Source organism: Coffea arabica, chromosome 5e (assembly GCF_036785885.1).
Source record: "Coffea arabica cultivar ET-39 chromosome 5e, Coffea Arabica ET-39 HiFi, whole genome shotgun sequence".
In the NCBI taxonomy this organism is placed as follows: domain Eukaryota; kingdom Viridiplantae; phylum Streptophyta; class Magnoliopsida; order Gentianales; family Rubiaceae; genus Coffea; species Coffea arabica.
The window spans coordinates 35,834,001-35,844,875 of record NC_092318.1 but is presented as its reverse complement, the minus strand read 5'-3'; the positions used below and the strand labels follow the sequence as shown (position 1 = coordinate 35,844,875).

Genomic DNA, 10,875 nt, shown 5'->3' with positions numbered 1-10,875 from the left:
TGTAGTTCACTTACTATATGAAATGAATAGCAATTGAAATATTAAATTCCACAATTTTGATCGTACTTACATAATCCACGATTTGACTGTCTGTTTCATTTTCCTTCCCAAAGAATTAGAGTAGGCTGGAATGCCAACCAAAGTAAAATTTGCTTAGTCCTATTAAATATATGTTGGTTAATAAAGTTAAACTGATTTCATCAGCACTAACATAAGAGAATCAAGCATCCTGATTATGAAACAACATTTGCATCAGGCCATTTCAACGTACTGGATTATTATTCTCAATATTTTGCTTTTTCCAGGAATTGTTGCTCTGGCTTAGTCAGTAGAAAACTTGCTTGGGATAACGATCAATTCCGGCCGGTTTTCCAATTTCCACCAGTGTCCAGCCGAATAATTGGAACTCTAATATTTGAAGGGGAGAGAGAGGGGGTGGGGGGGGGGGAGATGAAGTTACAGCTTTTCTTTTCTTTTTTTTTTGGGTTTTTCTAATAAGAATCCGTTGAGTACTCTTTAACACACCTAAATTCCACTTAATTTACCATATATATACAATATACTAACAATTACTACTTTCCATTGCATTTATACATTTTTCCTCGTTAATGTTACCTTTCTAAAATCCAACTCTTGAATTACATTTTAACAAGTGCTCAATGTATACCCGTTTGACAGACCCCTTTTTTTTTCAATAAAGAATCACAAGACTTTGCAAAAACTGTGAAAAAAAAGATAAAAATAAAAAATAACCAGTGTTTACTTGTCATACATAAATGGCATCCCAAGATGCCCATTTAGCACTTATTAACAACCTAAGTTCCACTTAACCCACCACGTATATATATATATATATATTGTAGGGGAAATTGGGTAATTTCTCACTCAAAAAATACAACTAGTGATTAAACCGATTCAATAATTCTCAGGAAAGATCGTCGAAACAATCTCCTTAGACAGAATTACCATTCCAAATAAATTCCCAGAAAAGGCTGGAGGGGTCACAAGCGGTCCCACTTAAAATCCAGTCTCCTAGACAGAATTTACGTGCACGATGTATTATCACAACTAGACTCGTGTATACATAAATATTACGTACACACGAATAAGAAAAATACACCCAAATGAATCGTATAAAACACTACAAATATATCCGACAAATATATATTGAATACTATACTACAATAGAAAAGAAACTAATAAATAAATGCGGAACAAATAAAAAGAGATAAGGAAAGAACGTACCCGAAAAATTGATAACGGAGTTCGGCCAAATTTGCCTAATCTCCGAGCACCACTCAAGCAGCCTGCTCTTATAATTTAGGAGAAGAAAGATTTACAAAAGAATTACAAAATCCTTTTTGGGTAATTCTTTTGTTTTCTTTTTCTTTGGTACATTTGAATTGATTTGCTTGAGAGTTATAAATAACTCTCAAGCCCTTACCCAGGCTCTCAACTCTACCGATGTGGGATATAAATTGATGCCACAAATTCAACAATTGTGACTTGAAAAAGTCTACAATTTAGGCTTTGAATTCAACATATATACACACACACTAACAATTATTACATTTCCTTACATTTATAGTTTTATACACTTTCTCTAATTAATCTTACCTTTTCAAAAATTTAATTTGAAGTACATATTAACAAGTATTCAATGGATACCCGTTAAATATATCCTACATAAATAGCAATTTTTTTGGGTAAGTCATAAATACAATAGTTTCTACATTCTTTTTCATGAAAATGTAGAGCATCTATAACTCAAGTAGACTATTACCTCTATAATTCCTATTTAAACACTGAGATAGAGCTGTTTCTAAAATTAGATAGCAAAGAGGAACCATTTGTACTTATTACAAGTGATCCAACTCTTGTTTTACTTCACCTCATCCTGTGATGACAATTTTATTATTATTATTATTATTTGGTAAGTTTTGTATATATTTAAAGGCATTTTCCCTTCAAACATACTTTAGCTTGCGATCAAACATTTGAAAGAGAGAAGGAAAGAAAAAGTGAGGGCAAAAAAAGGAAGACTAATATTTGAAAGATTTCTTACTGTCATCCTTGATTAGGTTCTTATAAGAGTAAGATTAACATTTGAAAGAGGACATAAAAATAAATAAATAAATAAATTTGTGACATTAAATGCGAATGTTAGCACCGGCAGAAGTAGCCTTAGTGTTTGTGGTCACGAAATTTCAGGTGTAGATAACTGATTCGTTGGGCTTTTGCTTGGGAATGGTGTCTGTCTTGTCATTTGTTTTCTATGTCACGATCAAATTATAGAGTATGGAGTTTTCTTGGCCGCTACAACATTTATTACAATGGAAAACTAAAAACATCTACATTAATTAAACGTCTATGGCGACGACTCCATAGCATTAATTTGTACGATCAAATGAGTTGCAACCTTTCTGCTTATGTGACCTTACATCACAACTGAAATGGGAGTTGGAGCTGTTACTTTGTCAAATGTACATATGGTTGAATAGATTACTCGATATGAAATTATGATTCATAAATCTAACATAAAATGGGTGTTTGGATGCGTTGTGTGCATTACATGAGTGGGAAAATGTCAGCAAATTTTTTAAGATAAATTTTAGTAAAAAAGGTAGTGGTCCTTTCTGGGCTGCTAACTGGTTGCAGAGCTAAGACCTAAGATTAATAGGGATTAGGAAAAAAACCTTTATGGATGAATTATTGGGGGGAAAATATGTAATGAGAAAGTATATAATGAGAAAGTATTTTAATCACATAAAGATTGGTGATTAAAGGTGTATTAAAAAAAAGAATTAAGAAATTCTTTTGTCAAAATATGGATTGTTTGACTATTTCGATATACTTGTAAAATCTAGCACACTATATATTTGAGAGTAGCCATAGCATCTCAAGCATTGGTGTACTACAATTTTGATCACATATAGTTTCTTAATTAAAATCAAGGATTTCTGGTCAACAAGTTGGCTACTTTTTTTTTTATTTATAAATTTTCATTAGAACTTTTCTTGCATCGTATTTTTGGGAATAGCCCCAGCATCTCAAATATACGATGTGAAGAACTTTAATCACATAAGATTAAATGATTATAAAAGAAAAGAAAAATTCAATGAATGATTGGGGCTAATACCACATGTTAACTGACACAAAACTGTTTCCTACTTACTAGGGTTGGCTAGGGTTTCCGCTGATTGGCATGGATACCATGGCCGCCCTCCGGCAATCGTCCGGAGGGCAATCTGATATAGTTTCTCCTACCTTTAACAAAAAATCATTCTCTGAGCTATTTGATAATACGGTAATATCGAGGCCTCCGCTCAAAATCAATGCCAAAGTGTCTTCTCATAGAGGTGAACTAGCGATTTTGTTTGCTCAAGCAGACCTGGAGATGTTAGCTACTCCATATAAGTTTGCATTGGTGGGGAAATTCTCGAAGGGAGGAACTAATAAGGAGGACTTGAGGAAATTTTTTCACTCGCTTGATCTAAAAGAGGAAGCTTTGGTTGGATTGATGGATTCCAGACATGTTTTGATTAGGCTGGGCACGGAGGTAGATTTCCATAGAATCTGGGCAAGGGGTATCTGGTATGTTTTTGAGATACCAATGAGGGTGTTCAGGTGGTCGCTAGAGTTTCATGTTGACCGTGAGCCATCAGTAGTTCCAATGTGGTTTCAATTGCCAAAGTTACCAATTCACTACTTTAACAAGGAATGTTTGTTTCAAATTGTTTGCTGTGTGGGCAAGCCACTTTTTGTTGATGCAGCCACGACTTCTGTTCTTGTCCAAGTGTGGCGAGAGTTTGTGTGGAAATTGATTTGCTTAAGTCTCTTCCAGGTAGAATATGGATTGGCAATGGGGATCATGGGGGTTTTTGGCAGAATCTGGTTCCAGAAAATATCCCTAGGTATTGTTCCCATTGCTTTCGACAAGGACATGAGCAGGCTGAATGTCGATTTCTCCATCCAGCATCTCGGATAGAAAAGGGACAGTCGAAGGATACTTTGCAGCCTAAGACGATGGTTGATATGCCTGATGAAGCACAAAGACAAATTCCTGCTAAGGAGGTTACAGATGTGCTAGGTTCGGCTGTGGCTGCCGATACGATAGAGCAGCATGAAGTCGTAGGTATGGGTTTGAGACTTAGCCCGATGGTTAAAGAGGGAAGTGAGAAGGTGGATGGTAATGCAGAGCAAAGGTCGAGTGCAATTGCAGGAGAGTTGACAGGGTCTGATGAAGGGACAGCTGAGGAACTGCATATCCAGAATTTGCAGCAGGGGGGTGGCGCTGTTGTCTTAGCTGCATCAAATCCTCTTGATAGTTGCACTCCAAGATTGGTAATCAGTTTGTCTTCTTCTCCTCTGAAGGACATGACTTTTGTTCCTGATGTGGGAGGAGAGAAGAGTAATATATGCGAAGGCCTTATCACAACGAAGTTGAGTGCAGCGGTGGAAGAGGAAGAGGTGGTTACTGCAGAACAAAGCGCAGGAAATCTGTCTCCGTAGGGTGAGATTGGAGCTGTGCCGAGGGAAGTTGGCTCTTTGGTGGTGGATATTTTTAATTTAGATCCTATTATCCAGCAAGTTCAGGAAAAAGTGCAAGGAGAGGAGGGATATAAAATGATTGTTCAGCTGAAGCGCAAAGGTACGCGAGTGCCATTTCCTACTGATCGATCTTTACGCTCTAAAGCAAAACTGTCCAATAATTCTTTTGCTGCATTGTCTGATGATTAATTTCTTATTTTGGAATATCCGGGGTATCTCGCATGCCCCAAATTTTCGTAGATTAAAAAGTTTAATTGCTAAGTCTTCAATTCAATTAGTTGCTATATGTGAACCTAAGCTGTCTTTGGGAGAGATTCAATGGATACGGTTAAAGTTGAGGATGGATAAATGCATTGCCAATAGTGAGGGTTCTCTATGGGTATTCTATCAAAACTCACTTATATGTGAACAAATGGCTAAGTCTAGTCAACATTTGTTGCTTAAATACAGTCACAATTGGTAAATGGCCCTATGGTCTTTTCGTTTGTGTATGCAAAGTATAATGAGCAGGAAAGAAGGTTGCTTTGGTCTTTTCTAATGCTCAATAATCCGATGGATGCACTATGGTTTCTGGTAAGGGATTTGTGAGGACCCGAAAATTTTCTCATTTTATCTCATATTACTGGCTTATTTAAATGTTTATTCACCTGTTTTCTCTGAACAACTTATTTCAACTCTTTTAAATTCATTTTTATGAAACCATGTCTTATTTATACTTTTAAAACGTCTCGCTAACAAATTTAAATTTTCGAAGGCTCGTTTATTAAGGAATAACAAATACATACCTTCGAGATGATAGTCGATCTGAGAGTGCAATGATTTTGGAGAATTAAGGATGATCAATAGGGGACTAAGAAGAGTTAATTGAGAGATTAGATGTGATTAAGTTAAATAAAGTTTTTATTACGCGTACGTCGATAATTTCTCGAAAGTCGTACCCCACGACAAATTGGAGACTTGAGAAATTAATACTAGACTCGTGTGAGCACTCATATTTTTACTTCTAAAATAACTATTTTTATGATTAATTACCTCAGTAGTAGTTACTTATATTATCGTTATAAGAATTTCTTAGAAATTTCGCTTTATCACGCACAAGTTGGAAGTTTGCGTTTTCGCGTGCACAACTAATTGAAGGACTTTGGACATTTATTTTTAGACTACTAAGAGTGGATAATAATAGTGTTAAAGGAAGTGTATTAGAGGTTTACTGCACAAGTGAAGCAAACCCGAGAGGAAACGGGCACGAAACGCGCGCGTACGCGCACTATTGGAGAGTTGACTTTTGTGCACACTTAAAGCCTCACCTACCAATCTTCCTCAAGAAGCCACAACACTCTCTACTCTCTCTTTTCTCTCTCAAGGCAGTCGAACACACCAAGGAAGAAGGAGGCCAAAAGCTTCATCATCTCACTTTATTTTCTTGCATCAAATTCACTCCAAATTCATACCACAACTTGCAAACAACTTGGAGATTATCTTGGACTAGGAAGAGGGCTTCTTTCTCACGGTTTTCTTGGAACTCTAGTGACCGAAATTTTCTGGTTTATCATCATCTAGGAGGTAATCATCATTCAACCTTTGAATCTTAGTTCTAGTGAGTTAAATTTCACTTAGAAGCTTGTAGCTTCATGTGGGTAACTTTGGTTGGTTGAAAATCATGTGAGTGGGCTCTATGAAATCCCACAATGGACTTGTTGGACTGATATGATGATTTTGGATGTTATTCATGTTGATTAAGTGTTAAACTAGTGGTCATAAGTTGAAAAGTGGAAAGAAACTCAAAGGAAAACCAAAGGGAAGAAGGGCCGAATCTGCCCTGTTCTTGCCACAACCTTAGTTCGAAATTTTTGTGATCAAATTGCCTTGATTTTGATATAGATATGTTGTATAGGTTGTGTAGAAAGTTTTCACCAAAAATCACTTGATTTGGTTGGCTAAAGGTTGCATTTTCAAAAATTCTTCAAACCTGGAAAACGTGTACAGAGGTGCTCTGGCAGCGAATTTTAAATGATCATAACTCTTTGCTCCGAGGTCGAAATCGAGTGCCATTTGTGGAATTTGAAACTAGACACTTCTAATTTTCTAACGGTATAAAATGCATCCCCTGATTCGACTTGAGTGAACTGTACTATCTTTTCAAAGTTACCTGTTCTGTTTTGTTACTCTGCTAGGGAGTTAATGAGGTGCTGGGACTTGTTGCTTGAATTTGAGCTAGCCATGGACAGAATTTCAAAATGATTTCTTCTGAGAAATTGTAGCCGTATGAATACAGTTTCCAAAGCCGCCAACCCTACTTAATTCCAAGTTGAATTGAGTAAGTTATGGCCGAATTACAGACCAACACCAGAGAAAGAAAACCCTAATTTTGGGCTAGCCAATGGCTTATTTCAAATTGGGACTTGTTATTTTGAAACTTGATAAGTGAATATTTAACGTACATTTTGTACGAATTTGGCATGAATTTTTGGTATGTTTTGAGAAGATTAAAGCCATATTTGAACTCTTTTGGTGATAATTGCTTAAATATTATTTAAGAGTTAAGAAATTGATAAATGAATGGATTAATGCGTAATTTTGTGAAATTGTGAAGGTAATTGATGTATGAAATTCATGCACAAGTTGAAAGAAATGTCAGGGTCATCCAGAGGACAAAGTACACAAGAAATTGGGAGCAAAAATGTAGAAAAAGGGAAGAAGTGAAAAACTGGAAATATTGCTTAACACGGATCCGAGCTCGGATCCGTGTGTACAAGAGGGATCCGACCCCTCGTCTGTACTTCTGGCGGAGTGTATCCGAGGTCAGGACGATCCGACCTCGGATCCATCATGGGAAGGCCTCGGATCCTATGATCCGAGCTCGGATCCATTATCACTCCTCGGATCCGAGGCTCGGATCTGTCTCTCTCCTCAGCAAGTGGCACAGCCGTTTTTCTTTACCTTTCCCACAACTTTTACAGCTATTTTGAGGGACATAAATCGGTGGCACATGCTTCTGCAATAAAAGAGAAGACCAAATGAGTGTGGACAAAAGGAACATTGACTTCTTTTTTTACAAATCTAAGTGGAGGAAATTATGAAGATAGAGGAATGGAATTTCTACCACCTTTTATGCAGAAACTCAGGGGAGAAGACAGAGGACCATACGTAGCTAGTTTTCCTTCTTGCAACAAGTTTTCTCTCTAGATAGGAGTACTTGGAGAAGCATTTTTTGGAGAGTTTTCACTTGTAATCATATTGTGCAAGAACATAGCAGGAATTGGAGAGCTTCACCTTCAATTGGCTAAGCTTTCTTTTATCTTTCTTATACTTGTACTTTATGATGTTTTGCATTAATAAACTTGTGAATTTGATTGTTAAATCATTCATGAGTAGCTAAACTCCTTCATTTAGGGAGTAGATGAAACTTATGGCTAAATAATACTAATTGAATGTGATTTACACTTGTTATATCTTGAGTTAACTTGTCTACTGGTGTAGCTGTGATTTCTTGTTATTGATTGATCACCAATAACTTGTTTACAGTTGTTATTGTTCAATGAGAATTGGTAATAACAATGGAAACACATGAGTAGAGCTTGAGTTGTATGTTCATGAAAATAGAAATACACTTAAGATGATTACTTAGTATTTCATGAATTAAAACAGAGTTGTAGTAGTATTTCACCATGGAAATAGGGAAATCTATATTGCTCTAAGCCATTTCATCATGGAAATGAGACTTGGTAATCTTGGAAATAAATCTCTGGTTAAGCAAGAATAATAGCAGGAAGTAAATCCATTCATTTGTGTAGTTTATGCCATAAGTGGAATCTACATCCCTAGAATCTTACTTAAGTGAAATTTCTTTATTTGCATTCAGCCTTTGTTAAACTAGATTTGTATATCAAATTTGTAGTTTATAGCACTAGACTTTCTCTGCTCAAATTAATTGTAAGTCTAAATAATAGAGAGAACAGGGGCTTAGTAATTGTTTAAATTGCTCCTCGTGGGATCGACCCGATACGCATCTTGTACTAAAATTGCGACCTGTATACTTGCAGTCCAACGGGTGTAAAATCGGAATTAAACTTGCATTGATACAAAAAGAACCCGTCAAGTTTTTGGCGCCGTTTCCGGGGAGCGGCAATATTAGGGCCTAGTCATCTCTATTAATTTAGACATTTTCATTGTTTTTATCCAAGTTGTTGAATTAAAACTGCAAAAATTTCTCTTAGTTTTATTTGTAGTGCATGCACCGATCAAATAGAGAAGTTGCACATTTTGATCCTGAAATTGAAAGAACATTGCGGAGACAAAGGAGGAATACACTGCATCAAGAGGAACAAGAGGTTTGGCAGCCAATAGAAGATATCTTGATAGAATTACCATTTGAAGAAGAAATGGCGGAAAATGACCTAAATAGGCGAGTTCTACGAGATTATGCTCTACCGGGAACACAAGGATCTCAAACGAGCATAGCAAGGCCTGCGGTAAATGCTAACAACTTTGAGATTAAACCATCACTTATCCAAATGGTTCAACAATCTCAATTTGGAGGTAATGCAGTAGAAGATCCTAATACACACTTAGCTACATTCTTGGAAATTTGTGATACAATTAAAATGAATGGAGTTAGTGATGATGCTATAAGGCTAAGATTGTTCCCATTTTCATTGAGAGATAAGGCCAAACTTTGGCTACACTCTCATGCTCCTAATACTTTCACTGGATGGGATGAATTATCAAGAGCATTCTTAAATAAGTATTTTCCACCAGGAAAGACTGCTAAGCTTAGAATGGATATCACTAGTTTTAGTCAATTGGAGGGAGAATCATTATATGAGGCATGGGAAAGGTTTAGAGATTTGCTTCGGAAATGTCCACATCATGGACTGCCGGAATGGTTAATCATACAAACCTTCTATAATGGTTTAGCTTTTTCTACTAAAACTATGATCGATGCAGCTGCAGGTGGAGCTTTAATGGGTAAATCACCCCAAGAGGCTCATAATTTGATAGAAGAAATGGCAGCAAATAACTACCAATGGGCCAATGAGAGAGGTAATACAAGACGTCACGCAGGTATGATAGAAATGGACACTCTCAATATGCTGAGTGCTCAAATGAATAATGTGATGAAGTTGCTAAGTAGACAAGGTGGAGTTAGTCCAAGTTCATCTAATGCACATGTAGCAAGTTGTTCTATATGTGGAGGTGAACATGATACTAATGAGTGTGTTGATTCTGAACAGGTACAATTCTTCAATAATTACAATCGTAATGCTCAAAATAACCCCTACTCGAATACTTACAATCCGGGGTGGAGAAATCATCCAAACTTTGGATGGAAGGATCAAGGAAATCAACCAAGGCCAACCAATCCACCGGGATTTCAATCAAGGCAACAACAAGCTGAAACTAAATCTGGTTGGGAGATGGCAGTGGAAAAGCTTGCAAAAGTTACCTCTGACAGATTTGAGCGAGTAGAAGGAAGGTTGGACCAACTCACTACAATGTACAGGAATGTAGAGGTCCAAATTGGTCAAATTGCTAGTTCTTTGAATAATCGAAATCAAGGAGAATTACCTAGCAAAACAGAGGTCAATCCTAAGGAGCATGTGAAAGCCATTACTCTTCGTAGTGGTAGACAATTAGAAGATCCTCCAGTGAAGGAAGTTGAGAAAGATGAGAATGAAAAACAAGAAGAAAAGCAGAGGAACCAAGAGGCGATTGTGGAGGAAAATAGTCGGGAGAATCCAAGAGAAAAGCAACCATCATCTTCCACTACCATTCCAATACCCCCTGCGGTTCCATTTCCACAAAGATTAAAGCAAAATAAGTTTGATAAAGATTTTGAAAAATTTGTTAAACTTTTCAAACAATTGCACATTAACATTCCTTTTGCCGATGCTATTTTGCAGATTCCGTCTTATGCGAAATTTCTCAAGGAAATCATGACTAGAAAAAGAAAGTTGGAAGACTGCGAAACAATAGCATTAACGGAGGAATGTAGTGCAATTATTCAAAATAAGCTACCACCGAAGTTGAAGGATCCGGGGAGTTTTTCTATACCTTGCACCATAGGTAGCGTTGATTTTTCTAAGGCATTGTGTGATCTTGGTGCTAGTGTATCATTAATACCTTTAACGGTGGCTAGACAATTGGGTTTGCATGAGCTTAAACGCACTAATATTACTTTGTAACTAGCGGATCGGTCTATTAGATATCCATTGGGAGTGTTGGAGAATGTATTGATAAAAGTTCAAAAATTTATCATTCCAGTGGATTTTGTGGTATTAGATATGGAAGAAGATATATCTATGCCAATTATTCTAGGTAGAC

General features: G+C 36.6%; 1 non-coding gene across 1 annotated transcript; it reads right to left on the bottom strand.

Moving 5' to 3' along the window:
* Positions 1 to 9,320: 9,320 nt before the first annotated feature.
* On the bottom strand, positions 9,321 to 9,427 carry LOC113688666 (small nucleolar RNA R71). The gene has a single exon (XR_003448031.1). It is a non-coding gene; the product is annotated as a small nucleolar RNA R71 (small nucleolar RNA).
* Positions 9,428 to 10,875: the final 1,448 nt, after the last annotated feature.